The 27414-nt window shown below is 40.2% G+C and overlaps 1 long non-coding RNA gene across 3 annotated transcripts in view; it reads right to left on the bottom strand.

Annotated features, from left to right (window-relative positions):
- Positions 1 to 26516, bottom strand: part of LOC114044191 — a 72512-nt gene extending 45996 nt beyond the window's left edge. For 2 of the 3 annotated variants that reach the window (XR_003569186.1, XR_003569187.1), the window contains exons 1-2: positions 26084 to 26516; positions 20058 to 20174 (exon numbers count right to left, since the gene is read on the bottom strand). This is a non-coding gene — a long non-coding RNA (uncharacterized LOC114044191). The remainder of the gene's footprint in view (positions 1 to 20057; positions 20175 to 26083) is intronic. The other variant, XR_003569188.1, reaches the window with a different exon arrangement.
- Positions 26517 to 27414: the final 898 nt, after the last annotated feature.

Below are 27414 nucleotides of genomic sequence, written 5' to 3'. Positions count from 1 at the left end.
CTTCACCTTCTCCTTCTGTTCCTTTCTTCCTTTTTTCCTTTCCCCTCCCTCCCTTTCTCCTCTTCCTTTTTCCCTTGCTCCCTTCCTAGTAAGTGTTGTTTAGTTGTTTCAGTCATGTCCAACTCTTTGTGACCCCATTTGGGGTTTTCTTGGCAGAGATACTGGAGTGGTTTGCCATTTCCTTCTGTAGCTCATTTTACAGATGAGGAAACTGACGCAAAGAGGATTAAATGACTTGTGCAGGGTTACACAGCTAGTAAGTGTCTGAGGACAGATTTGAATTCAAAGAGTCTTCCTGACTCCAGGCCTGGCACTCTGTTCACTGTGCTACCTAGCTGCCAGCTCCTAGTAAGAAGGGTGAGGCAAAAAGAAGAAAACAAAATAAATATTTGAAAAATTTTAAATGTATTTTAAAAATAAAAATAAATATTTGTTCAAGGAAAAAAGTACATATAGTGCAAAAAAGCACATGTAGTACATAAAAGGAGACCTGAAATCTAGTCCTGGTTGTACTCCTAACCTGCTATGTGTGCTTGGACAAATAAATCACTATCATTCTGAATCTTGGTTTCCTTCTCTAAAAGATGAAGAATACACTGCTAACATCTCTTCCAGCTTCAACGGCCCATTAGCATTTTTTTATTGGTCAGTTTGTGGTCTTTCACTTACAAATTGGCATCATTATTTCTCAATAAAAAAAGATTGTTACATATCAAAACCACAGCTAGAATTTCTTTTCCTCAACTTCTTCCCAATCACCTGGTTCACATAGGGTGAGAAATAAAGCCAGAACTCAATTTTTCATATGAATGGGTGCCTTAAGACAAAGATAGAAGAGATCCCTAGAGTGTGATCTTAACAGCCTTCTAGTCTACTCTGCCTCTTCCTCACTGAGAAGCTGCCAAACAACAACAACAGTTACTTGAACAGTGATTATACAAAAGAAAGAAATAAAGAGAGAGAGAGACAGAGAAGTAGGGGGAGGGGAGGGAGACAGGAAGGAAGGAAAGAAGGAAGGAAGGAAAGAAGGAAGGGAGGGAGGGAGGAAAGAAAGAAGGAAGGAAGGGAGGGAGGGAGGAAAGAAGGAAGGAAGGAAAGAAAGAAGGAAGAATGAATTCTTGAATTCTTGGGTTTTTCTTAGTTCTGGACAGCAGTCTTCATCTGCATCTGCCAATCCCTCTCACCCACCTAGTGTAAAGAAAGACTCCCTAACATCCCTTGTCACACTTTGCCCTGACCTGAGCAGCTGACTGCTTGGAGAATGACTGTTCAAGTTCTCCAAAAAATCCTCCATCTACTTTGGCTACTGATTCTCCAACTTCCCCTAGAGCTGCACTCAGTTAAAGCTATAGTCCCCTCTATAATCAGCACAATCCTAATGCCTCTTTCATTGGAATAAGTTCTAAGCCAGAGACAATGGAGAAACATGAAGGAGCAAATCCTTGGGTGATAGAGAAGTTTTCACCAGTCTATTCTTCATCCAAAATTCTGAACAGTTTCTTACAATGAGCAAAATTCACCGAATTCTTCATGTATTGTTCCACAATATATCTGGGCCACTGATTCACCTAGTTACCAGAAGCAAAACACAATTTTGAGGGGCTTCTGTTAATCCAACTGGGAATGGGGGGGGTGAGGAAGAGGGGAGTGGGGAAAACCTACTTCTTTAAGGCAAGACTTACTTACAACATGATCCAGCAGAAAGTGGACTGAACAAGCAGCCAGGATACCAGGGATTGAGTTCTAGTTCCAGTTTAGTAGTTTTAAAATAGAATAATTTCATATAAATATTTGTCAGTGTGTGAAGTAGTGTGAGTTCAAGTCTTGACATACTGACTATGTGACCTTGGGCAACTCACTTGACATCTCAGTGCTCTAGGCAACTAAAGCTCTAAGTTGTGATAGAAGGTGCCAGCCTATACTGGTAGAGGGAGTTTCCTCACCAGGAGTTCCTTCCTTCTTACTAAAGAACTCACAGGTCCAGTCCTTACCCCAGTTGGTCAGTATGTACATTGATAGAAGATAGGTAGGTAGATAGATATGTTCCTTTAAGACATTGCATTTAACAGCTACAGTCTATATTCTTGGTCGCCCTATATTTGGATCAATTGTCAAAAAACATTAATTAAGCACCTACTATATGCCAGGTACTGTCCTAAGCCCTGGAGATACAAATAAGAAAAGGAAAGAAAGTCCTTTCCCTCGAGGAGCTTACAAATGAATGGGGAAGAGATCCAGGAAAGGAAACTGAAAGGTTGGGGAGGGGGAGAGGGAATGCCAGCGGGTACCTGGAGCTTGGGGTCATGATGTTTGGCACAGGCATGTGATGTTCATGGAGCAGAAACTGAGCAGAGCAGCTGGTGGAAAATCTACAGCAGTAGACAAGAGCCTATGCTGCTACTTCTTCCAACCAAATTTTGTTCCTTTAACTGAGAATTCCTTATTCTCATTAAGGGTTGAGGACATGAAAAAGGCATTTAAAAGCAACAATAATAGCAAACTTATATCAACAACAATGCGTTTGGGGACTAAAAGAATCAACCCAATCATAATTTATGATTTTTGCAGACTGCAGATCATCCGTTGGAATGATAGCCTATATTTCATACCGTCCACATTGATTCTCCATACAAGCACCAAAATTCTTCTGAAAGCCAGAACCACACCATTCCCAGGTGTCTCCCTGTAACAGAAAACTTCCATTCTATGAATGAGCAAATGAATGAATGAAACAGCACTTACTAAGCACTCACTAAGAGTCAAACATGACTATAAGAGGCCAGCAAGGTGGTTTGGTGAATAGAGTGCTGGAGGCCTGAAGTCAGGAGGACTTATCTTCCTGAGTTCAAAATCTGGCCCCAGACACTCACTAGCTGGGTGACCCTGGGAAAGTCATTTAACCCTGGTTGCCTCAGTTTCTTTACCTATAAAACAAGCTGGAGAAGGAACTGACAAACCACTCCAGTATCTTTGTAAAGAAAACGCCAAATGGAGTCATGAGCAACACCACAACAAAAATAAATGAGTCAAACACTAGGTTAAGTGTTGAGAATATAAATAGAAAAGCAAAGTTGTATATAATAGATTTGTTATTTCATATGCAGTCATCTTTTTTTCTATTCTATATTCCAGAAATATTGTTTTATTTGTTAAGTTCAGAATCAAATAAAATTTTAAAAAATAATAAAACTAATAAAAAATTTAGCCTTAAAAAATTTAAATTCCTTGAATTCTGCCTTTAACCATACTAGTTGTAATCAAACCACTGTGCTTACATCACCCTGGGTAGACTTCCTTGAAAATCTTTCCTCTTATAGCCTATGGGGATGTCTGGGTTTGTTTTTAAGGATGAGAGAAAGCTGGGAACATTGTTATGCAATGGGGTAGGAGCTAGCAAACAGGAGAAATTGAAGACAAGAGAGGAGTAAGGAAGGAGTGAAGGGTCAAGCTCCAGGACAGCACAGGCAGAGGGGTGGTTGGCACTGGGAAAGAGAAGAGTGACTCTTTGACAGGGTCTTGAGCAAAGGAAGAAAGAATAGGGGAGAATGCAGATAATTTTTTGAAGTATGGTGTAAAGGAGAAAAGAGGGAAAGAAAGGAAGTGAATTATTTTCCCCCTCACATTGGGGGTTGGGGCTGGGGAAATAGTGTGGAGAGAAATGTATTTCAAGTTAGAAAAAGTTTCTTTTTTTCTCTTAAGCAAATAAAAACAGGAGCTGGTTGGGAATCTTGGCCCTGCAGCTTTCTGCCTATGTGACCTTGAGCAAAACGCTTCAGCTCTCAGGATCTCTGTTTCCTCATCTGTAAAATGAGGAAATTGGATGAGATCAGAGGTTCTCTCCCTGGGTTCTGTAAACTTGTTAGGTTTCTTTTTTATATTTTGATAACTATATTACAATATAATTGACTTCCTTTGTAATACTAAACATTTTATTCTAAGCATTTAGAAACACGATTCTGAGAAGTGGTTCAGAGGCTTCACCAGACTGCTGGAGGCATCCACGATACAAAAAAAGTCAAGAACATCTGAACATCTGCACAAGGTGATTCTGAAAAGCTTCTTCCTTCTTTAAATCCTATAGTGATTACATCTTTACAAGCCACTCAAAAGCCTTGGCAATTCTATGGAGGGACCCATAGCCAGGACCTTAGAAGCACTGTAAGTTCATTGTCCTTTCTCGAAGAGGACCATGACATCAGGAAGGTGATGTCATGACATGCAAGTGAATTGGATTTAAGTGAGGGAGGGCTGTGCAAAGACACCAGCCTCACTTTTTCCTCCAGAGCTATCTGGGTCTAGTGGCAAGATATAGATCAGGATGACTAGAGATGGTCCTTGATGCATCGGGAGACCTTGGCATTTTTAACCTAAGGTCTTTCCCAGGTCTCAGTTTGACTGAAGCAAAGCCCATTCAGAGATTAAGGATAGGTAAGAAATGAGGCATAGTCAATTTTTTTTTTTACCTAGTCAAAAAAAAAACCCCACAAAAACAAAGAAATAAAATAAATCTGGGAGGGGAAGACCTTCAGGGTTTCTGGCTAAAACAGAAATAATTGCTATTTACAGTCGCTCTGAGCCATCAGAGCCCAAACCATGATCAAGTGAGGCTTAGGCTGGGACCTATTATTGGCCAATCCATGAGAGCCAGAGTGAATTGAGTTTAAGGCATGGTCCTTAAAAAAGAAATCTAGCTTATAAACCCCAAGATATCTTGTGAGATTTCAGTGATCAAAGATCAAAATTTACATTCCTTTGGACAGAGCGTCACCTTTCTAATGTCATGGTCTTCTTCAAGACTGAAGGCCAAACATGATCTGTGAGTAGCAGTAGCTGCCTCCACTGGGGACCCAAGTGGCCAATTCCAGTTGGAGAACTCCAACAGTTCCCTCCAGCTGTTCTCTCCCTCTGTCCCTCTCTCCCTTCTTCCTTCTTTTCCTCCATCCCTCCCTTGCCTCCCTCTTCTCCTTCTGTCTACATAGGGAATCGTATGATAAGTGTAGTCCCAATTCAAATGCTGACAAAGGGCTCTTGAGCCAAATCAAGCTCCCTGGTTTAAAGGGAAATTAGGCCACTTGTCAGTTCAACTCAGGAGATCTGCCCAGCAATGCTGCAGAGAAACATTCACTCAAAATTCCAATAAAGGAAATTCTTCCTCCATTTAGAAATTCCAACCAACCTGTTGTTTTTCAAGGTTCACCTTCATAAAAGGCCAACAGAATGGGTTGGGTTACCCATCAGACCCTTCCCCTTGCACCTTCTACCCTGTGGAAAAGCAGTCCAGCTATCTGACACATGGTCTTCAATCCAATCCTACATCTTACCAAATTTTCCAGCTGGCTTGTCAAGAGCCCCCAGAGGTTAAGTGATTTACCCCAGGTTACAGAGTGAGTCAGTTGCTCAGCTATGTTGTAAAAAGTTGGGTTTATTCTGGTTTCCAGGCTTTCTCTCTAACCATCAGACCACATGGTCTCTTTTCTGCTATAGGATAGGCCTGTCTGCAGAGAAATGAGATTAAGTCATTAAAGAGTGGTTTCTGAAGTCTGCAGAAACAGCAGCAACAATGGCCATTTCTACATTACATTTTGAGAATGCTATTTGTTTTGGCAGCCCAGCCCTTTATTACACATTCCTGCCACTTAATTGTCCTTGCAAAGATAAACATGAAACCTTCCTTAGGAAGGCTGGAAGCTGCCTAAGCAGCAGCCAACTTCTGTCTCAGTGTGGGAGTAAACGCCATACATCCAGCAGCAGGCTGAAAGGCAGTCCCTTCTCCTCCAGGTCATTTGTTTCCTGCACTTCTGCAACCATTCCCTGTGAAACTCCAAAAGGAAAAAGAATCCCACAACTGTTATGAGTCGCTGCCTCCCTTTTCTCCATTTCCTCTGACCTTCAAGAAGATTTGGTTCATGGAGGCTACAGGAACAATATTTTTTCTTCTTCAAAAGTAACACAAAGCTTTCCTTTTTATATTACCATTGCAGTGCTGAACAGGGTCATGGGACCATAGATTTAGAGCTGGAAATCAACCAGTCCAGGGCTCTTAACCCTTTTGTGTATGTGTCATAGACAACTTTGGCAGTCTGATAAAGCCTAGGGAATTATGTTTAGTTGGTTCAATGGATAGAGCGCTGGGCTTGGAGTCTGAAAGACTCATCTTCCTGAGTTCAAATCTGGCCTCAGACACTTCTTAGCTGTGTGACCCTGAGCAAGTCACTTAATCCTGTTTGTCTCAGTTTCCTCATCTATAAAATGAGCTGAAGAAGGAAATGGCAAACCACTCCAGTATCTTTACCAGGAAAACCCCAAATGGGATCACACAAGGTCAGGTATGACTGAAAAACGACTAAATAACAACAATAACAAAGACATAGAATTACAAAGGGAACCAATTACAGTGAAAAAAAGAGAGGTAATTATTTTTATGGACCCCTGAAATCTATCCACGGACTCCTCCTTTCTACTCCTCAGATTAATATCTCATTTAACACTCTCATTTTGCACATGAGGGAACTGGGGATGTGGAGGTAAAGTCACCTGTCCAAGGTAGCAGAATGCAGGATTAAAGCCCAGGTCACTGGACTTCAAAGTCAACGCTTTTCCTGCTGCAATGTAGTTCTGGACTTGACCCAATTTCATCAGTGGACCCAAGTTCACAAACACCTACTAGTCATGGGGATCTGGGAGGTTCTATCACCTTGCTGAACTTCACCTTCCTTACTGTAAAATGAGGATATTAATTAGGGCCCTGAAGTAAATTACCTGGAAACTGTGAACAAAACACTGCAAGCCTCAAAGTGCTTACAATTGAAGGGGTTGGATTAAATGATCTCAAAGATCTCTTCCAACTCTAAATCCTTATAATTATTACAATAGGAAACCATTGTCAATGTTAATAGTGGTTAACATTTATGTAGCACTAACTGTGTGCCAGGCATTTTACTAAGCATTTATAATTTTCTTTTCATTTGATCCTCACAACAACTGGGAGGTAGGTGCTATTATTATCCCCATTTTGCAGATGAGGAAACTAAGGCATGTAGAGAGGTTAAGTGACTTACCCAGAGTCACATAGCTAATAAGTATCTGAGGCAGATTTGAACTTAGGTCTTCCTCACTCCAGACCCTGCACTCTAGCCACTGCACTTAAGTGACTAAACTCCATATAAAATATAAATTCAACATTATACCCCTACTTACCCCCATGGGAAGGGGTAGAGCCAAAGGCACCCAGATTTCATTACTATCAAAAACTGGTCTATAACCCCAGTGGAAAGACAGGGAGTCATTTTTCAGTCAATACCAGCAAGTTGAAAACCATTCCCCAAATGCAAAGTTAATTCAAGGGTTGCTGTTTTTCAAAAAGAACCTCTAAAGTATTCAGCAGACTGTTTTACTATAAGAGGAGATGGTTTAAGCATTGGGCAAACAGGAGAAGAATACTGGAAAGCTGGAAAATACACTGGGAGAGAGCCTGTCAGAAAATCTGGACTGCTCCTGCACAGTCCAGTGGACATGGAAATGATAATGCCCAAGATTCTTTGCTCTGGGGTCACTGAGAGATAGCCCAAGACACAGACCAATGCAGGGACCTCTTCTTCCTAAAAAAGCAGCTTTTCCTCCTCACATTTGGCTGGATGTACTAGATTGTCTATTCTTGATCTATTATTTACATTTAGTATTTACTTGCCATAAACCATTGGCCAACAAAAATGCTAAGATATATGTGTATTTTTATTTAAGACTTAAAATAGAGAGAGGATAGGAAGAGAGTGTTCATTATTTTGAGCAGGGGTTCTTATCCCTGAGGTCCATGAACTTTTAAAAATTATTTTGAGAGTTTCATTTCAATTAATTGGTTTCTTTTGTCCTATGTATTTTATTTTATTTTATTTTAAAAACATGATTCTGAGAAGAGGTCCATAGGGTTCAAATTACTGTAAAAGGGATCCACAACACAAAAAAAAGATGCTGAGAATTCCTGTTCTAGGGAGATAAAACTTTGATCAGTTGGGGCTGATCTGGGGGCTTGAAGCTATTTGGACAAAGTGAGAAAGTGGTTTTAGACTAAACATGCATGACATATGAATTTGGTAATCAAATACTCCTAGAAATAAATTATAAGTTGATAAAAGTAGAGGGCTTCAAAATAAGCAAATGTAGGGTAAGCTTGTTTTCATTTTCAGAACACTAGCCACCATTTTTTACTGACTCAATTTGAAAGGAAGGACACACTTCTGAGAGAGGAGATAGCTTTTAAAAAAAAAAGTTATATTGACAGTAAAGAGGGAATTTTCTCCTCCTCCAAATCATTGTCAGTTTAGCTTGACTTGCTAGCTAGCACCATCTGCTTTCTACAAAGGGTATTTTTCCAAGGAAGAGGGTTGTGAGAAGATCCTATCAGCCATGAGGATTACGAAAGGCTGACATGATGAAAGGAAGAGTCTTTGAAGGAAGATAGGGATTCTAAGACATAAAAGTGAAGAAGGATTATATTCCAGACATGAGGGGACAGCCTGTGCAACCACACATAGAATCACATGTACCAGGGATGGCAAGTAGGCCAAGTTGGCTCCCAGTGAGTATAAAGGAGAGTAATGAGTGTAACAGGACTTTGATGAACGTCTAAATCACCTAAGACAAAGGAATCTACATGGTAGATGCCCAGGACCTGCTTCTGAGAAGGTTCAGAGCCAAAATTCTGACCCAGTTCTTCCAGTTACAAATCCAATGACATTTAAAGCATAATATTAGCTGATTAGCCTATATAGTATAGCAACCATGTTAATCCTATTTCAGGGCTTTTATTAGAGATAAAATGGGCTAACATTTGTAAAGTGTTTTGTAAACCTTCACACACAGTATAAATGCCAGCTCTTATTACTATTTTATTTGACTCAAATTTGCCAAGGGCTATAATTTTCAAGGCAGCTAGATGGCTCACTGAATAGATTGCTGGGCTTGAAGTCAGAAAGACCTGATTTCAAATCTGACCTCATATACTCACTAGCTGTGACCCTGGGTAAGTCACTTAACCTGTTTGCCTTAATCCACTGGAGAAGGAAATGACAAGCCTCTCCACTATCTTTGCCAAGCAAACCCTACCTGCGGTCATGAAGCCAGAGATGACTGAAGAGTCTGACTGGACAAAACAACAAGAATTTCCACATATCTTCAAAAGAAGGGAGAATAGATCTAAATAGCAAATGAGATAACCCTTTCTCTTCTTATGGGAAATATATGCAACAATGTTATTTGTTATTCAATTAATTAGTATAAACAGAGACCATATATATATATATATATAATATATGTATTAGCATTGACTATAGTACTCAATCTACTCAAGTAGCCCTGAAATAGAACAATTATGATATTGAATTTATATCTACCTATTAGCGTACCTGATTTTTAACAAACCTTTTCTGAATGGTGATAATGTCTTTTTGTTGATAAAATTTAAAAATTAATTCCCGTAATCTCCCTGGGAGGAATCAAGCCATGGACTATCTTTAGACATTGGCCTCCTTTTCTCCTTCGAAGATATTGGACCAGATGACCTCTGAAGCTCTAAATCCATGACGCTATGATTAATATTTCTTGTAGATGAAAAAATGGAGGCCCTAGACAGCTAAGGGACTTGTTGAAAGCCAATGGAAAAGCCAATATCACATCCCCAGACTCCCAACTAAAAATTCCATTCCCTTTTCAAAAGAGTGAAATCCTATTTGCCTAACGACCCTCAGCATGGAGAACTGTTTGGGATTTGCCTATAGACCCTCAGGAGGGAGAACTGTTTGGGAATTAATGTGGCTAGAACTCACAAACTGGCCATGACTATGACAGTCAAGCATAAGGCATAGTGGATAGAATGTCTTCATACCTCCTGAGCTCTGCCTTGTGGCAAGGTAATTTTTGAAATCAAACAGAAGTAGCCAAAGTTATGGAGAAGGGGAACCAATTTATTTATTTTTTATTCAAATTTAACCAAATGGTTTTAGACTGTATTTCATACGTTTAATGTTCAAATTCTGAGGCTTGGGTTCAGATTTACTCACCAAAAATGACAAAGAAAGCTGCCCACCAACATATGAGGAGTAGCCAAGCAAAGGTTGTAACCTGATGGACAGAGTTGTGTGCCACCTAGTGCATCCCAATATCTTTGTTCTTTTGAATTTCTACATTGGCTGTGCCATAAGCAAGGAAGTAAGTCCTCCACCCAGGCTTATAATAATAAATAAAAGAAGTCCAAAACAAGGAACAGAGCTGTTTTCCCCCCTGGAGCTTCCCGTGGAAAGACTCAGTGAAACAATATAAGCCTGAGATGTAGGTTGGGATGAGTCCGGAAGTTTTCAACATACCATCTCATTGAATTACTGGGTTTTCAAGGGGGTTTTTGAAAGGGAAATATGAAAGGGCCCTCTAAATGGTGACTGGCAAGCCAAAGAAGGGGTGGAGTCCAAGGACAAAGTGTCCCATTTCTTCCAAGGAGCTTTTGTTCCACAGGATTTTAGTCCTGGAATAATCAACTCATAAAGCCAATGAGGGGGAAAAACCCCAGCCACTCATCCAGATCTGCTTTTATTTTAATGACCTATGCTTTTAGACATTAATCTTCTTCCAACTTTCCGCTTGCTGATTAATTTTCTGATGACTGTCAAGTGACTGAAGATGTTTTGGAACAAGCAGGAGTAGCTATGATGCAAGTGAATCTGAATAACAGGACAGATTCAGTTGGGAACAGGTTACAGTGGCTAGAGCTATAGTGACTCTCCCCTAAATTGGGGCTTGGCCCTCTCCAGAATGAGTTCTTTTGTGAACAGATTTAATATAAACTCACTCTTCTCATTTTATTCAATAGAATATAAGCTCCTTGAGGGCTGGGGATGACTTTGTTTTTTTGTATTTGTATTCCCAGTACCTAACACAGAGCCTGGCATGTACTAGGTGCTTTATAAATGCTTGTTGATTGATTGATGCTCCCTGAGTCCCTCTGAAAGACTATGCAAACCAAGAAGTCATCCAGGGCCAGCCCTAGACAGTTGTAATGTAGGCAAAGATTGTCTTCAACTCACAAGCTCCCCTATCTTTGACATTTCCTCCTATGTTGTTCTTCTTTCCTTTCTCTCCTATTCCCTTTGTCACCACCACCATCCTCTATCAACTTTACATGCCCAGCTTTGCACTCATCACGCCCTTTCCCAAAACTTACTCTAAGGAAAGGATTCTTGTGCCAGCAATTTAACCTTTAAATGTCCATTTAATTTGAGTGCCCTCTCCTATGGGTATTTTAATTTTAAACTGTGATGTATAGTGTAAAGAGCATTGTACTTAAAATCAGGGGACAGGGATGTGTATCCTAGCTCTGATGCTTACTAGATTTGTGACTATGGGTAAGTGTCTTTCTGAGTCTCATCTGTAAAATAGATATAATAATTCTTGTGCTACCACCTCATAGAGTTGCCATGAGGAAAGTTTTGTAAACATTAAAAGACTATACAAATATAAACTAACATTATCATCTCTGAGAGATCATTTGGCATTTCAGAAAAACAAAATTGGAGGAAGAGTTAAGAAACATGGGTTCAGGTCTTAGATGTGCTACTAATTAGCTCTATGACTTTAGGAAAGTCATTTAAATATTCTATACCACAGTTTCCCAAAAAGGTCACTGGACTGTTTGATCTCTAAGGAACAATCTAATTCTAAAATTCCATGATTCTAGTTGTGGAATGCAAAGTGTTGTCACCATTAGATCAGTTTCAGGCATCAGCAGGAACAAGTTACGGGACAGAGGAGTGGGATAGTGTAGAAGGATGTTTTGAATGGGGCGGTGAGGGTGCAAGAGGGATTTCCTGAGCTCCTGAAAACATACCAAGTCATCTGATAAAAGTGCAGCTAGGGGGCTCAGTTGATAGAGTGCCAGACCTGGAGTCAAGAAGACTCATCTTCCTGAATTCAAATCTGGATTCAGATACTTACTAGTTGTGTGACCCTGGGCAAATCACTTAACCTCATTTGCCTCAGTTTCCTCTTCCATAAAATGAGCTGGAGAAGTAAATGGCAAACCACTCTAGTATCTTTGCCAAGAAAACCCCAAATGTGGTCACAAAGTGTTGGACACAACTGAACAACAACAACAAATATATGGTTGATTCATAGAACCATAAATTGTCTGGTCTTAGATTAATTTTGGAGGTCTTCTGGGAACAACATACTAGGAAGGGCACACTGTTTTGCATGCCTAATTTAAGACTTATCAAAATACCAAAATTCTTCTAATTCTAGCTTCCAAAGAACCAAGTCTTCCTGTATGCCCACCCAAGCAGTTCCTAGGATAATGTGAACACTTTACAAATATTAAACAACTAAGAACTTTAAAAACAAACCAACAATGATCCTGAACCATAGCCATGGCTCCTTTCAACAGGTTTTGTACTGTTTCTCCATGCAGCCCTTGAGGCATGGCTCACTTTAGAACATGTGTGGGAGTTCAGAAACATCTGCTGGGAAGTTGCAGGGATCTGCATTTTTCTAATTCTGTGTGGATAGATACACTGCTTCTTCACCTATTCTCCAGTGGATGTACCCTTATTGTACAATGGAATCCCTTCTCTTCAATTAGGATCTCAATTTTCTACTAGTCAATGTAACATGTCACCCTTAGAGGTGATATGTTATAAGCCAGATACATTGCCCACCTTTTCCCTGCCAGGAGGCATTGATCAATCAATGAAAAGTCATTAATTGAATACTAAACTACCTTACTGCTAGATGCTTAAAGGGATAAAAAATAAAGTATTACACGTTTCTTATAGGGACTTTACAAACTAACTGTGCTCTAGAAATTTTTTGTTGTTGTTATTCAGTCATTTTTCAGTTATGTCCAAGTTTTCAAGACCCCATTTTGGGTTTTCTGGGCAAAGATACTGGAGTGGTTTGCCGTTTCCTTCTCTAGCTCATTTTATAGAGGAGGAAACTGAGGCAAACAGGATTAAGTGACTTGCCCAGGGTCGCGTAGCTAGTAAGTGTCTGAGGCCAGATTTGAACTCAGGAAGATGAGTCTTCCTGACTCCAGGCCCTGCACTCTATCCACTGTGATACCTAGCTGCCCCTCTATAGACAAATATTAAAGAGCTCAAGTATGGAGTACTCACTAAGAGATCCTCAGTTAACTCTGCTCATGCTCTAGCTTAGGGGTGGGGAACCTGCAGCCTCAAGGCCACATGTGGTCACACTAGGTCCTCAAGTGCAGCCCTTTGACTGAATCCAAACTTCACAGAACAAATCCCCTTAATAAAAGAATTTGTTCTGTAAAACTTCTAGTCAGTCAAAAAGGCCACACCTAAGGACCTAGAAGGCCACATATGGCCTTGAGGCCTCAGGTTTGCCACTCCTGCTCTAGCCTATCCTCCTTACATTCCTTTTCAAACTACTCTTGGAATTATTTTATGGAACAGTCATTTGTTTTGATGGCATTCATCCATTTATTCAATTCAATTCAACAAATATTGATTAAATCCCAGGAACAGAGAAGTACCCAGCCATCATCTATCTAGAGGTGCAGCCCCTCAGTTACCATCCAGAGAGGCAATCTCGGTAAAGATGAGACTTGGCAAGTGCTCCTGAGATACTGCAGAACCTGCCTCTTCTGCAGTCACAGTGACCAAAAATCCAGACAAAAAGTTCTCTACATCAAAGTCCTTGGGTAAGTACTGAGAGTCATACAAGATTTAAATGAACACAATACCTTTCCCTAGTTTGGGGGCATATGACACACTCTAAGAATAAGAACAATAATTGACATGCATATGAAGGTTTGCAAAGGGCACAGGACATGAGAGCCTCGTCCTTAGAACATGCTCACTGGGCTCTGCCTGATACAATCCCCCTGTGGACTTCAGAGCATGTCCAGGCATGCTGTGACTGTTTCTTGTCTGTATGTTGTGTGGTAGAGAAAATGAACCTTCCACTTAGCTTCTGACCCTGAACTGAGCGTGCTTACAAAAGGCATTAACAAGATCATTTACTCTTTTTGCTGTTTGGGTTCCAAGGAGGAAGATGAAGATGTGCTAAGCCTCTGGGTAGGAAGAGAAGCCTCTAGCCCTATCTTCCTACTCTGGGCACCAACATGTGTTCATAAGCATGGCACTGCTGTTTTTCCGTACCTGTTTTTTTGTTCTTTCAAAAAAGTCAAAGATTCTTTCCTTTGTATAGTACACGAGAGGTACAGTGGTGAAAGTCCATGCCTGAACCCAGCACTGATGTATGAAGAACATCCTGTGGGACCCAGCCCAGCAATGGTCAGCCTGCAGCTGAGTTGCCCCACTGGATCCTACAAGCAAGGATCTTGTTCTGTCCATCACCTATACTTCATTTAGAAGTGAATTTGGTGGGACACGTGTTTTTTCTGGGTATTGGGGAAAATGTTTATACTTCTGTTCTTGCTATATCTTCTCAATAAAAACCCCTTTGTAGAAGCTAATTTGTGTTATTTTGCTAAATGAATCTGGGTACTAATCATTAAAGGGTATTTATGATATAAAGGAGATACTAACTATAATTGGAGATTGATATTGGTAGAAAACATGTTACAATGAGAGCTCAAACTGAAATAGATCTGTTGGGAGAGCGTTAGAGGAAATACTACGGCACCTCAGGGGTACCCTTAGAATCCTGAGAGTGAAATGTACCTAGCTTTTCTTTGGGGAACCTGGATCATCGATATGAGTGGGAGTTTTGATAAGGATGCCCCAGAGTTTATAAAGAATATACATACATTCTTGGTGACAGAGTAAAAATAAAGACAAACAAACAAAAAAACCTGGGTCCAGATTTTGCCTCTAATACTTGTTATATGCCTTTGGGGGATTAGAAAACAAGTCCTTGGCACTGTCAAGTGGTTCAACATCAGAAATGGATATGATTTTATCAGTAGTAATGACATAAAAGAAGAAACATTGCCATCTGCTTTACTGCTATGCCCTAAGGACCAGGAGACCTTTCCATCTGACTTGCAGTTGAAACCTCCTGAATGTTTTGTCTTCTCCCTTAGAATGTGAGCTCCTTGAGACTAGAGGCCATCCTACTTTTCTATTTGTATCCCCAGTGCTTATCACAGGGCTTTGAATATGTCAACTACTTAATAAATGCTTTACCCATTCATTAAAGTAATTAAGCTTCCCTGGGACTCAGTTTCCTCATCTATAGGAGTTGGCTTCTGAGGTCCCTTCCTGCCCTATATCTATGATCCTATGATCTCATTTGGTCTTTACACCAACTCTGTGAGGTAAGTACTACTGATGTCATTTTCCCAATTTTAAGGATGAGGGACTTGAGGCTGAGAGGAGTGAAATGACCCACCCTATTGTGAGAGATCTGAAGAGGAAAAGGTAGACAGAGCCTGGAGGGATCAGAGGCAGTTTCCTTGTGGAAGTGATATTTTCCTATTGGTTGAGTTCTTCCTGGAGCCTCCATTTTGGAGAATGGTCCAGAACAGCCATCCTTTATAATCCGTATTTCGCCACCATGCCTAGGAGCAAGTACTCTCCTTTCTCCCACCCCACCCCCAACACTTTTCGATTCCCTTTTCTGTCTTGCCTTCCATTTGAATATAAACTCCTTGAGAGCAGGAACTATCTTTCTTTTTGCTTGTATTTGTATCCCAAGTGTTTAGCATAGTGCTAGGCACATAGTAAGCACTTAATAAATATTTGTTGAAGATCTTTGAGTTGGGCTGAGGGAGTGCACCACTGGCCATAGTGAACTGCATGGGAAATGGGGAGTTTTGGCCAAAGCATGGAGTATGCAGAGGGAAATATTTTGAGATAAGGCTGGAAATGCACAGCTCTGGGCTAAGTGCTATGTGCTGACTGTGTCTTGTCTTTCCTGTTAACTGGCCAGCAACTTGAGGTCAAGGATAGTGGCTGCTCTGTAGTGGCTAATTCTAAGTGCCAAGTCTAAAGCTATGCTCCCTGTGATCACTCAGCAAATACAGCAAAATCCTGTTTTTATGGAATCAATCAGAAACAAAGTCATTCCAAAAGCTCAAAAAAAAAATTATTTTCTTCCCAAAAGACAAAAGTTGGTCATTTTCTGTAAGAATTTTGTTTTTGAAATTCTATCTTGTTTAGAAGATAAGAGATAAATAATGAGGCATGATATTTCCTTTTTGTCTACTGGAATATATCCTAAATCCCATACAAAGAGCAAAAAAAAAAATCATTAATCTAAAAGGGACCTTAAAGAACATGTAATCTAACATTTCATTTTACCGGTAGACACTGTGGCCCAGAGATAGGCAGTGACTTACCCAAAGTCACACAACATGATCAGAGGCAGAGCCAGGACCAGAACCTAGTTTTTTTTTTTTTGTTTTGTTTGTTTGATGGTTTTTTTGTTTGTTTGTTTTGGGGTGGGGGAGGTAATGGGGCTTAAGTGACTTGCCCAGGGTCACACAGCTAGTAAGTGTCTTAGGCCACATTTGAATTCAGGTCCTCCTGACTCTAGGCCCAGTGCTTTATCTACTGTACCACCTAGCTGCCCCCTAGAACCTGGTTTTCTTGACTCCCAATCAAGTGACCTGTCTTCTATTCTGCATTTCTGACACATAAAAACCGAATTCAAGACCTTGGCTCAATGTTTTCATTTTGTAACCTGTCACCCCCATAAAACAACAACAGTCACCACACAGTCATATACATGTAACATTGCGTACCCTGGCCCCCTGCTGCCTAAAGGCCAGCAATATTGCCTTTCAACCATCCTCCAGGGTTCTCCAGGACCCTTAATGGGGTTTGAGAGATGTTCAGGCTCTCTACCAATTACTTCAGACGCAACTGATGGTGTTTCCCCAAGTGTAAGGGGCAGTCCCTTGCACTTAAGGTCTATTTAACCACCAATAGTCAGATTAGCTTTTGCAAAGGAACATTTACTTCAAATTAGCTGTCATCATCATCACTTACCATGTGCTAGGCACTTTACAATTATTATCACATTTGATCCTCCCAACAACCCTGGAAGGTAGGTGCTATTATTGTCCCCATTTTACAATTGAGGAAACTGAGGCAGGCATTGGTTAACTGACTTGCCCATGGTCACATAGATAATAATTAGTGTCCGTAGCTCAGCCCAGTTTCTATATAGCACAGTCCCAAGTTCCAAGTCCAAAGCCCTTCTTGGGCTCCCATCCCAGGCACTCTGACTTTTCAGAGCTTCCCTGCGGGGTTGACTGAATGCAGCATTCTGTGTGGAATCCTGGCTCCATGATCACCATGGCCTGAGCTCCCTGGTCTGGTAAGGATTGCTGAATGCCCCTGGAAACTGAGAAGTACAAATAATACAGGAGAGAAACAACTACAAGTCCAATTTCTGCGAGCCAGAGAGTAAAAATAAAGAGGGCAAAGAAGGCATCCACCTGTCCAGGTTTGGTTCATGGCATTTGTGCTGTGGGTGAACTATGTGTGATCTTTACCCCCAACCCAACCCAAAAAGAGTACACAGGCAAAAAGAGAGACTGTCCCCATTTGGCAGCTTAAAAGACACAACATGTTCTGGTTGTTGTTTAGTTGTTTTAATCATGTCCAACTCTTTGTGACCATATTTGGTGTTTCCTTGGAAAGATACTGGTTTGTCATTTCCTTCTCCAGCTTATTTTATAGATGAGGAAACTGAGACAAACAGGTTTAAGTGACTTGCCCAGGGTTACACAGCTAGAAAGTGTATGAGACCAGATTAGACTCAAGACTTTCTGACTCCAAGCCCAGTGCTGTATCTATTGAACCATCTAGCTGCCCTTTTCTGCCCATTTCTAGTTATAAAACCAATCAAAGGAAGCTACTCCCTCCTGTGTAGCAGGAGAATACAAGGAAGCAGCCTCCCTATCAGGCAATCTGGGTATATTCCAAGGTCCCCATTAAATATAAATGGGATTTCATGATGCTTGTTGGTTGTCTGAATGACTATGTGTTGACTTACACAGGAGTCTACTTAGAGAGAGGACCTTATCATATAAAGAATATGTAGAACTCTTGTCAGAGAAGCACAGAAACCTAGAGTTGGAAGAGCCTTCAGAAGTCAGCTAGCTCAATCCAGACTTGAGCAAGAATTCCCACTACAACAGCCTTGAGAAGTGGTCATCCAAGCTCCACTTGAAGACCTCCAGTAACAAAGAACTTACTAGTCCCCAACAGAGCATTCACTTTTCCCTTTTATCCAGGAAGATGATAGCCAAATATCCTTCCAAGCACAAAAGGGGGAGATTTTCTGGATAGTCTAGAACAGCTAAAGATGCTTCTGAAAATATCTCAATATAGTGGTTTCCAAGCCCTTGAGATGTACACCATGTTAGTCTTTAAATACAGTTTTGTGATTCCTTCCCTTGCTCCTAAAAGCTTTGGGTTAAATATTTTTTTCATAATTTAGAAATAATTAAAATTAACTTTATTTTGAGTGTTTCAGAACATCTCTTTGATATAACTGGAGGGCAAGACTGGGAAACAGTTCCCCCTGTGACTGGTTTTAGTCATTGAAGCAGGGTTGGCAACCTAAAGCATACGTGCTAGAGATGGCATTCATTCATTCATTCATTCATTTAACAAACACCTATTGCATGACTAACGTACTATTACTGGGCTATGTACTGAAGGGGATACAAAGATGAACAAGACATGGTCCTTCCCTCAAAGGGCTTACTGTTTTAAAGTGAACGTTGATTTTTCTTGTGTCCTATGAACCAATTGCCATAACATGTTACCACTGTCTACTATTGTTGAAAGTCACTAATGACCACCCACCACAGTGAATTTTGGCAACAGGCACGGTCACAGTCTCTGCTCCTTGCCCTCAATCTAAAGCACACAGAAGGAAAGAAATCAGAACCATGGACACATGACTTTCTAAAAGATTGCCAACACCTACAATAGAGTGACTGGTTAAACCATAGTGACTTTCTTAGCTGGAGAGCACAGCTCTAGAAATTCTAAGCAGACATGGTGATTGATTCCTACCCCAATGCTAGTCCTTAGGTATGTGGATACAACATGATCCTGAATTTATATATAGGAACAATGCTATTTCCTATCTTACCCTGCTGTGTAAATCTTATTCCCTCTCCTTCTGTCTCAGGATGGTCAAAGGCTAGCAAATGTAACTTAGTCATTACTGCTATTTTGCCAATTGTGATCAATTCAATTATGTTTAAAAGTTGAGTGGCAACATGATAACTTAAACCTATAACAGACAACAGAAAGAGTGCTGGGACTGGAGTTCAAGGATCTGAGTTCAAACCCTCATCACTAATTGTGTAACTTTGGAAATCAGCTAACCTTTCTGGGACTCAGTTTGTTCAGCTGTAAAACTAGAGTACAAGATTAGATGATCCTTAAGGTCTTTTCCATCTCAAAATTTATGATGCCTTGAAAAGCAATTTAAAACTGTAGATCACAATACTCACTAGTGAATATTGATGCCAAGCAATTATAAATAAAATCTATGCAAGAAAACTCCAGAACTATATCCCCAAAGTAATTCACTATGACCAAGTTAGTATGAATATCATGGATGAAAGGATGGTTTAATAATAAAAAAAACAAACATAAATAATCATATAAATAACAGACATTAAAATAAAACACATGGTTATTTCAAAAGATGAGGGGAAAAACCCGTTTGACAAAATAGTCATTTATGTTAACAACCCTAAAAAGCATCATAGGCCCTTCTTTAATGTGATCAAAAACATATATTTTAAACCAAGAGCTAGTATTGTTCACAACAGACAAACATAAGGTTCCCCAGCGTAAACATGGCTGCTACATACAGTGGTTAGAGGGCTGGACTTGGAGTCAGTTTCCTCCATAATAATGGCATCCACTTTCCAGGATTATTGGGAAGATGAAGCGTGATAAAATGTGTAAAGCACTTTGGAAACCTTAAAATGCTATATAAATGTTAGTTATTATCATTGTTATAATGTAAGTGAAGAAGTCGTTAAAAAGAAGTTGAACTCTGAGTAATAGAAAAATCAGTGAAGGTCCTTGAGAAGAGATCATGAAACATACCTTGGGTACAGGTAGAGTAGGTGAGGTGCAGGTAGGACAAAGTAGTATCTACATTATCAGGTTTGTGTCTCCGGATATTTTTGCTTAATTATTCTTTGTGACACAAGACAGATCCATCTGGAGGGGGATAAGAAATGATTGACTTGAGTCATTTGGACTATTTCATTCTTTGTCTTTGTGTCCTCAGTGCCTAGCACAGTGCCTGGTATATGGTAGATGCTTAAAAAATGTTCAAGGGCAGCTAAGTGGTGCAGTGGATAGAGCTCTGGCCTTGGAATCAGGAGGACCTAAGTTCAAATCTGGCTTCAGATACTTAACACTTATTAGCTGTGTGATTCTGGGCAAGACACTTAACCCCAATTGCCTCACCAAAAAGCAAAAAAAAAAAAAAAAAGCTCATTAATTGATTGACATAAAGAAAAAAAGGCATCAATAAAACCTATTTTTAAGCAGAAAAGCAATTTGGTCATACCTTTAACCAGTGGGAAACTGTAATGGCAAATTCAGAACAATTTCAAGGACTTTTTTAGTGCTACTACAGTGATCTCCCACCCTTCCCCAAACCCCACTTTTGCTTCCCACCCCCTCCAAACCCTGCTTTTGCTTCCCACCCCCACCCCCCATCCTCCCCATTCCCCATCTGAGCCAATCAGAATCTGGGTCAAACCACAAAGTAAACCTGGAGGTCTGGTTCATTGCTTCCTAGGGGATATCAACTTCAGGCTGTTGGCTCACAGATTGTTAGTGCATTTCTAGACCAATCACTTTATTGTTTCAGGCTATCATGTTATTATTTGTTCTCCACCCTTTCTTCCTGTCTCCTTCCCTGTCTTTTTTTTCCTTCTTCTTCCTGTAAATGGGGACCCTATCTTAGGAACATTAATTAGCTATCCTGTTGTTTTATCAGAATTCTAGGGATAAGAATGAATCATAGTGAGACAATTCAAGCACAGTGTTTACTATCTTTGACCGGGCAGATAGGGTCCCTTTGCATGTTTGTTACTTTGTCTGCCCTGTGGTGTGGATTTGCTTCCATCTGTAACCATTCTGAAAAAAAAAAAATAAACATCTGCTCCATTTGTTCCTAAGACTTTATTATAGCAATGAAACTCGTTGAGGCAAGATGGGGGGGGGCTTTCATCTGTGAGAGGTAATTCCTAGTGTGAAAACTCCCCCCATGGATGCAAATTGGCAGTTGATCAGTAATTTTTAGAGTTGCCTCAGGCCACTGGTCATCTATCCATTGTGCCATATATGAGGTAGAAGATATAAAAAGTTGTTATCTTTAAATTAACGATTTAGGAAGAGAGTCTTTATAGTACTGGCTTTAGGACTGAGGACCAAGACTTTGTCTTAGAGGTTGTATTCTCCCTGGCTTTTGCTTTACACATTTGTTAAGTTTAGGAATCAGAGGGAGGAGGAAGGGCAGAATTTTTTCTACAGCAAGATTGTGTGGTGGCTAGAAAGCTGGGCCTGGAGTTAGGAAGACCCGAGTTCAAATCCAGTATCAAACATTAACTGTGTGACTGTGAGCAAGTCATTTAAACTCTGCTTCATAATAATAACAGCCTCTGTCTCACAGGATTGTTTCAAGGAGTATTTATAAAACAACTATTACCTCGCCTGGTGCATAGTAGATGTGTAATAAATGCTTATTCCCCTACCCCAAATCCAGTTAATAATGAGCTATGCTAGCCTCATTCTCTCCCTATATAAATCAGCCATGTAAATTTCAAACCAGAGTCTGAAATGAATTCAAGTCCAAATAAATCAAGCTCTAAATAGGTCATAATTTAATTAAAAATTGAAAAATATGACTCATGGCACTTAAGTTTACTAATGCTTACTGCCAAAAGATGCATCATCTCAATGACAGTGGTAAATTCCTTTTGGGGCGTCTGCAAGATTGGAATAGGTATAGAAATTAACATGTGCATTCAAAGAGTTTCCCGTAATTGCTGAGATTAATACCTTCAGGACAGTGATGGGGATCTCTAAACACATCAACAGAAAAACAGGCAGACAGAATCTTTGGTCATATCTGCCTTCACTTTTCATCTATTGAAAGGGTGACATTTCCTTTATTCTCTTGTTGCCGATTTATTTTATTGGTTAAATGCCCTCTTTTGCTCCCTCTCCCTTCATTCTTTAGCTCTTTAGCTCTCATTCTTACAAGCCATTTGTTTATTCTCATGCATTTTGGATAAATTTGTTCAAGCTTCCCAAGGTTATGAGATCTTCACCCAACACTCAGAAGTCCTTTACTTAACCAATTGGGTGCCTTTCTCTGTCCCCCACTTAAAATGAGGGCATGGCTTTTGTTGAATCTTAAAATGGTTGAAGTAATGCACCCCTATTAAATTATTATTAGCTAATTAATAATAAAAATAATAAATTAATAAAAGTAAAACCGTTATTTCTATAAGTCTTTAAAGTCTTTAGAATATTTTACATAAACTATCTCATTTGATTAATAAAACAACTCTGGACTTTCACCTCACCCAACACATTGGCAAAGAGGACAAAAGATAAAGATATTTAGCAGAAAGCCAGGAATACAAATACACTGCTGGTGGAACTGCAAATTGGTCAAATTATCTTAGAAGTCAATTTGGAATTACCCTAAAAATGTAACTAAAACGTCCATACCACAGATATTCCCACTGCTAGGCTTACATCTCAAATAGGTCAAAGAGAAAAAGGAACGCTCCCAATTATACCAAATATTCAAAATAATACTTTTTGTGGAAATGAAGTATGGGGGCAGGGTGTAGGTGCCTATCTCTTGGGGAATATCTAAACAAGTTGTGGAACATGAATATAATGCAGTATTACTGTGCATAGTGCTTGGCATGTGGTGGTGCTTAAGAAATGTTTATTTCCTTCCTTCTTTCCTATAAGAAACAACAAATATTGAGAATTCAGAGGAACATGGTAGACTTTCATGAACTGATGCAGAGTAAGGTGAGCAGAACCAATGACTACAATAATGTCAATGGAAAGGTGTTTTGTTTTTTTTTTAATGTAACTGAAGACTTTGTAATTATGTAATAACCAAGCTTGGCCTTGGTGAAGAGTGGGAGGGGGAGGGGGAGGGGGAAATGAACCCTGCTTACCTCTTTGTAGAAGTGAGGGAACATTGTGGGGAAATAGCCTGTCACATATGGTTGCCCTTTTTGTTTGGTTTTGTTAACTTTTTTCTCTTTCCTTTTTAATCTTTGTTATAATAGGTGACTTATTGAGGAGGTGAAGGGTAGAATGTATTTAAAAATTGAAGTGATGTGAACACAAAAGATATGAATGGATGAGCAGAAACGCATTTATTCATCTCATTTGAGCCTCACAACCTTGTGGCTCTAGACCTCAAAACTTTGATCTCACGTATACGAAGTCCAATCTTGGGGACCGACCTCAAAATTCACTCGCTCTTTGTCTCCTATCACCCCCATCCAGAGCTTATTCCAGAAAATCTCAGAATATAGCTTGAGTCTAAGTAACAAGGTCCCTAGCTCCTCAAGTGATCATATAAGCACTTACAGTAACAAATGCATTTACCAGGTATAGGACAGTCTTTTCTTCATTCTACAGATAACTCAGAAAAGGTAAAGGACCAATAGGAACCTATAAAAGGAAGCTAGGTGGTTCAGTGGGTAGAGCACTGGGCCTGAAGTCAGGAGAACCAGAGTTTAAATCTGGCCTCAGACACCTACCAGCTACATGACCTTGGCAAGTCACTTAACCTTACCTTAATCCACAGGAGAAGAAATGGCAAACTGCTCCAGTATCTTTGCCAAGAAAACCCCATGGACAGTATGGTCCATGGGGTCACAAAGAGACAGGGCACAACAACAACAACATAAAAAGAATGGAGAAAACACCTAAAAGACTTAGAATAACTTATCAGCAATCAACATAATTCTCTTCCCTTCTCAGTGGGTCCAGGGGCATGCCGAAAATTATTTGACAACCAGCTAAGGGAGTAGGAGAGGATGCACCTCTCCACACACTTATAATTTAATTTGCATTATTAACATTTTCTAGACAATCAACAAAACAATAAATCAAGCCCTGATTTGCAGGGTTTGCCTATTTCTAAGGTGCAAATGCTCACACTGAAGATTCAACATTTGACTCTCCTAAGTCAGTTGGAGCAGGTCCCAGCACACTCCCCAGTAGATACCAATTTTCCACAAGCACCAGCGAGTTGTTTAGATTCCCTTTGTTAGGAACCTGAACTTAAGGTTGCCAGTGAGGCATTCATTTGGCATTCCAGTGAGTCCCTCTTTCCCACAGGGCTACATGTAGTTACCCCCAACCTCATAGCATCACTCTGTGGTTTGGATTCCCTTCAGAAAGGAAACAGACTTTGGGGCTGCTATACAGGCTATACCCTAAGATTTGGTGAGTTCCTTTCTCACTTCACAGTGATCTTCTGAAGGCTTGGATTCACCTGGAAGGGAAATACGTTTAACTGCCAGCTGGGCAATTTATTCCCTTTCTACTGAATTTGTACTATCCAACTAACTGACTGTAAATATATAAGAAAATGTAGAGTGCATGTCTCTTGCTCCTTCAGATTATGGCTTCTGATTCCTTGTTGCTGCTTTGCCCAGAGGCAGGAGCCATGGGAATAGTCCTCTTCCCTTTCCTTGAGGCATATTTCTCAGGAAATTTTCATTTTCTGGATAGAAGACCAGATCCTCAAATTTGAAAACTTGGGGATTACATGTAGAGCTACCTTTTAGCCTAGTGCTGCCCAGGAAATTCCCCTTCTCTAGCTGGAATGCCAGAGTTTGGGATCTGCCTGAGAAATCCATCCCTACCCTGTCCCTACTCCTGCAACTAGGAGGAGGGTTCAAGCTTGACCTTATCCAGGTACTTTCCTCTCAGTCTATGAGTGTAAACACATAACTACTTCTGCCAGGGATCTCTCCAAAGTCACCACTTTGTGTTAGATGGGGAATGCGGTGTGAGAGAGGTACCCATACCGTGACCATGTTCTCAATCTCTCTCCAGAAGAAAGGTGGAAGGGAAAGGGAATGCCAGGGGTATGTTTACTCCTGTATACAAGCTGTTGCAAAAAGATGACTTCTCCCATGAGAGTTTGTCCTCTCAAGAATCTAACCAATCCTTCTTGGTATACCACCTATCATTGAAATTCATCATCTGAGAGGTCCCCAGTAGAGAATCCAAACTAATGAATTCATTTTGGGGTCAGCCCCAGTCATTGAAACTTAATTAGATGCCTTCAGTCTTGTCAACCAAGTGCCAATGTTCTCTAGCTGGAGACTTGATCACAATTTCTGAATAAAGCTTTACCAACTATCATGTAAGCTGGTCAAGAGGTTCTAGAAGATCAAGAACTCTCTTGATCAACTCCCTGCTCTGCCTTTCCCTGAGGATATCTGCTCTCATATGTCAATACAATTGAAGTTATGTGTCCCTCCTTAATTATAATAGTTGGCATTCTGTAAATAAGGAAACTGAGTCTCAGAAGTCCTAGTTAGTATGAATAATGAATCCCTTGAATAGCTGCATGTATTTGAATTGCACTGTTTGAAGTTATAGTTACATAAAATATTTTAATTGGTTCTAGACCAATGGGAATGTGCAGTGCAAATCTGGATAATGTGACACTTCAGATCATTCATTATTTGTATTGATGGGAACTCACCTTTGGTTACCTTTTCCAGTACACCATACTTTTTCTGCTTAGAACTCAAGGCCACTGGCTGCTTAAGTATCTCAACAATAATAACAATGGAAATAATAAAAATAATAATTACTGATATTTAAGGAGGATTTAAGGTTTGCATTATCTCATTTGATCCTCACAGTAACAATGTGAGTGGTGCTGACTGAGTAGGTATTCATTAAGCACCTACTATGTGCCAAACACTCTGGGGATATAAAGATAAGCAAGCAAGACAGTCTTTGCCCACCAAAAACTTACCTTCAAACTGAAGAAGGGCATGTATTATTGAGTCCCATTTTTACTTGAGGCTCAGAAATGTTAAATGACTCACCAGGTTCACAAAATTAATGCATAGCAGAGCAAAATCTTGGTGCTTGGGATGGAGTGGCGATCCTGCATCTGGTCCATGGTTCCAAATAGCAGGGTTGTCAAGGCTGATAGGAAAGCTGTGGGCATGTAAAGACCTACCCTAGGAAAAACCATCAAGTAGGTGATGTTTGTCTCTGATCCTCTTCTCTTCCTGTCTTCCCCTCTTCCTCTCAATCAACAGCACCTCTTTCTCAGTGCCTCCATGCTTTTTTTTTCTTGCTTCCCTGAGCCCATTCCATATTCTTGACTTGTTTTCCCCTGTACTTCTTCCACATCAAGAATATGTTTAATGTATCATCTGTTTCTCAGGCAATATTCACATGGAAAGAGCATTGAAGTTTAGAAGATCTGATTTCAAATCTTAACTCTTACACTCACTGACTGTGTGACCTTGGGCAAATGATTTCCCCTACGTGAGTATCTGTTTCCTCCTCTGTAAAATAAGGTTGGATTAGATGAACTCCAAGGTCCCTTTCAGTTCTTATAATCCATGAATCCAATTTTTAACAAAAGTCACCAATTCTTTTACCCACCACAGCAAATAATCGGGAAGTTCCAGGTGGAGAAATAAATGGTGTTAATCAGGGCAGCCTTTGGCATCTCTTAATGCATCCCTCGTTGGTGAGACTGCTGAAATTTAAGGGTCCTAACAGAGAATTGTATTGGCTGCTTATTCTAGACTCTTCTTTGGGCTGGTAGAGCTGTAGAGCATCCCAAGGAAACAGTGCCAGGGAAGTATTTATAAGCCTCTGGGAGACAGGGGCAAGAGCAGGTTTCTCATTAGGAAGCACAAGAGCTAGAATTTCTTTTTGGCCCCACCCTTACTCAGAGGAGCATCCAATGTGAGCTGTTACAAGGAGAATTATGATAGACTTGGACTTGCCAACCTCTCCCTCCCTCTTTAGGATGATCCTGGGTGTGCTTCTGTCCTAAAATAAGGTGGAAAAAACATAGGTCTTAAAATCCTAAAATGATAGGATTCAGCTTTGATCCTTACTAGCTGTGTGACCCTGGATAAGTCACTAATCTTCTCCAGCCTCAGTTTTCTCATCTTTAAAATGAAAACAATCTACCTATTCCCCACAATGTTGTTACAGAAGAAATTGCTTTGCAAGCCTTAAAATGCTATAGGAATGTGTGTTGTTATGTTTTCCACGGAATGCAAATTTGGCTATGTATCCTGGGCACACCTTAGGGCTTAGGAGAGCTGAAGGGACATCCCCAAACCAGGCTTATGCTGAAAGGGAAATCTCCTTGAGCCATAGTCATAAGGAAGCCTGACACTTGTGACTA

This window comes from Vombatus ursinus, unplaced genomic scaffold (genome assembly GCF_900497805.2).
Source record: "Vombatus ursinus unplaced genomic scaffold, bare-nosed wombat genome assembly UNPS02014772.1, whole genome shotgun sequence".
NCBI classification, from domain to species: domain Eukaryota; kingdom Metazoa; phylum Chordata; class Mammalia; order Diprotodontia; family Vombatidae; genus Vombatus; species Vombatus ursinus.
Note: the sequence above shows the minus strand (reverse complement) of the source record. Positions and strands in the feature narration are given on the sequence as shown.